The sequence below is a fragment of the Podarcis cretensis genome (genome assembly GCF_951804945.1).
Source record: "Podarcis cretensis genome assembly, chromosome: 17".
Lineage (NCBI taxonomy): Eukaryota > Metazoa > Chordata > Lepidosauria > Squamata > Lacertidae > Podarcis > Podarcis cretensis.
The window spans coordinates 6601141-6604264 of record NC_137187.1 but is presented as its reverse complement, the minus strand read 5'-3'; the positions used below and the strand labels follow the sequence as shown (position 1 = coordinate 6604264).

Genomic DNA, 3124 nt, shown 5'->3' with positions numbered 1-3124 from the left:
GAGGTGCAAAAATTCATAGTGAGAACATTTTCAGGTTAATTTTACTCTGGCTTAGTAGAAACTAACATTGTCCTCAGGAAAGGAAAAACTTTCCATCCCTCAATTAAGAGAAAATTCATACCGAAATAGCTAACTTGTTCTCCGGTTATAAAACACAGCATTGAGAGCAATCCCTATTTTATGCTTATTTATTCAAAGTTCCTTAGAAATCAGTGGCTCTTTCTAAGAAAACATGCATGAAATCTGGATGTAAACTAAGTTATGGGTTAACGCCAAGTGTTTTATTCTTGTGTTGACCTTGCATTATTCCTATACATTTATATATTAGGACACACAACTAAAGCTTTAGCAATTCTGTTTGTGATTTTGAAGTGTGAAATGTACACACACATATGCTTTGAAAGCATTGTTTTGTCACCTTTTAATTCCTGCAGAATACCATAAGCCTAAAGAAGCATGAAACAACCTTGATGGCAGAAAGTGAGGAGGAATTAAAGAACCTTTTAATGAGGGTGAAAGAGGAGAGCGCAAAATATGGTCTGAAGCTCAACATAAAAAAAAAACAAAGATCATGGCCACTGGTCCCATCACCTCCTGGCAAATAGAAGGGGAAGAAATGGAGGCAGTGAGAGATTTTACTTTCTTGGGCTGCATGACCACTGCAGAGGGTGACAGCAGCCACGAAATTAAGAGACGCCTGCTTCTTGGGAGGAAAGCAATGACAAGCCTAGACAGCATCTTAAAAAGTAGAGACATCACCTTGCCAACAAAGGTCCGTATAGTAAAAGCAATGGTTTTCCCAGTAGTGATGTATGGAAGTGAAAGATGGACCATAAAGAAAGCTGATCGCCGAAGAATTGATGCTTTTAATTATGGTGCTGGAGGAGACTCTTGAGAGTCCCATGGACTGCAAGAAGATCAAACCTATCCATTCTTAAGGAGATCAGCCCTGGGTGCTCACTGGAAGGACAGATCCTGAAGCTGAGGCTCCAATACTTTGGCCACCTCATGAGAAGAGAAGACTCCCTTGAAAAGACCCTGATGTTGGGAAAGATGGAGGGCACAAGGAGAAGGAGACGACAGAGGACAAGATGGTTGGATAGTGTTCTCGAAACTACCAGCATGAGTTTGACCAAACTGCGGGAGGCAGTGGAAGACAGGAGTTCCTGGCGTGCTCTGGTCCATGGGGTCACGAAGAGTCGGACACGACTAAACAACAAAAAGAAGCATGCCTGCCCGGCCAGAAGCAAATTAATTAGCTATATTTTGGAAGAACAACAAAACCTATAGAACCTGAAGCTGGTAGCTGTTGTGCTGGTCCAGGGAGAACAGTATTGAGCAGATGGTGCACTATTCAAAAAACCCCACTAGGGGTCATACTTAATTCTCAACCTGCTTAGAATTGTGGAGCCAGGATTCCAAAGGGAATCTAGTCCAACATTACTGAAAAAGCACATTGCAACTCCAATTTGCAAGCAAGTTAGTCATGCTCAGTGAGATGGCCCCTAACTAACTTGTTGCACTGATATTGAATGGGCTCAAAATGACCAGAAATGAAAAATGCAAATATTCAAAGTTTGCTGATTGCTCCAACTTCACCATTCACATTTTAAAAGCAAGGGGTCCCCCCCACACACCCCTTTAACCATGGTGAAACTATCAGTAAGCATGGACAAGCTTTCCTGAAAGACCATTTGATGACCACAATTGTACATTACAGAAAAAGATAAGCAGCGTGCGAATGTTGGATTTCCCAGAGAGCACTCTCAAATGAAAATTGTGACACCCAATAAAACTCTGTGAAATGGGTATGTGCCATAGAACATACCACAGAATCCTGCATACTATTGCAAACCCACCAAAGTTCCTTTGCAAAGGAAGCAACGTAGAAAATGTTACTCAGAAATATTTGCCGAAGACCAAAATTCATTTGCATCTCTGCCCAGCGTCGCTCACCACCGTCACCCAACAGAGTCATACTCTCCCTGGCGTTACATGACATCATAGTTTGTGAGATGTTACCTTCATTAAATACCTGTGCATAAAATTTACATACAAGCACCAGAACATCAAATATATACCTCATGAATTTAACATTGATTTTCCCGTAACATGGGTTTGTTGATGTGAAGAGTTAACACTCAGGAAAACTATTTCTATGCTCCATACATTTAAATGGTTTATCTCCTGTGAGAGTCCATTTCTGTTTCCTGGAGGCCGCCAAGAACGGGTGGGGAAACCCAGCCAGATGGGTGGGGTATAAAATAATAATAATAATAATAGCATGAAAGCCACTGTACCATTATCACAGCAGACTAGGGGCCATTAACCTCAGCTATTATTTCTTGCATGTCAACTATCAAATACCACTATTATTGGATGTTATAGGCAGACAGTCTCTGCGAACACTTGAACAATCAATGCTGAAATACTTTTGCACATTTTGAGGAAGGATTTTGTGAATACATTTGTAAAAGAAAAAGCAAATACTTAAGTTGTGTGCACACTTACTGTGGTATAAGCACTGCTGAATGTAGTGGGGCTTCCATGCATTGGACTGGGTTGAAAGATTAACGCTGGTATAGAAAGGGCTTTTCCCCCTCCGTAAGCAATTATTTCAGCAAAGTGTTGGGTGAAAATTTCAAGGCACTATAATAAAATCCCACGAGGCCGAAGAAGGTCCTGGAAAGTAGGATAAGCAATGGAAGCCACCCACTGTACCTTGTTCGATCTTATAACAGATCTGTGGCAACAACTTATTGGTATATAATAATTTTCTCATTTGGCATTAAAAATACATAATGCAGAAGTACACATTTGTGCATGTATTTTTAAAATTCTTAAAATTTTGTAATAATAGTTGTGAGCTTTAAATACAGCGCACTTCCAAGAGCTGTCTGGAAAAACTTGTATTTATTCCTATAAGAGTGATGTTAATGTTTCATTGGTTTATCTTGCTTTCATAATAAACGTGTTACAACTGTGCTCTGAATTAAGTTGCAATGGCTTGTGTTATTCAGTGGAACCCTGAGCTGAAGACTGTACTGTGTGAGTTGGCAAAAAAATAGCTCTTGGACATCCGCCACCTGGGGGCGAACTCCAGGTGTCTCCAAGTTTTAGTGGG

The 3124-nt window shown here is 40.5% G+C and overlaps 1 long non-coding RNA gene across 1 annotated transcript; it reads right to left on the bottom strand.

Moving 5' to 3' along the window:
* Positions 1–262: 262 nt before the first annotated feature.
* LOC307206654 lies at positions 263–1846 on the bottom strand. The gene is made up of 2 exons (XR_013834461.1): positions 1219–1846; positions 263–446 (listed from the first exon to the last, which is right to left on the bottom strand). It is a non-coding gene; the product is annotated as an uncharacterized lncRNA (long non-coding RNA).
* Between the last annotated feature and the right edge of the window lie 1278 nt (positions 1847–3124).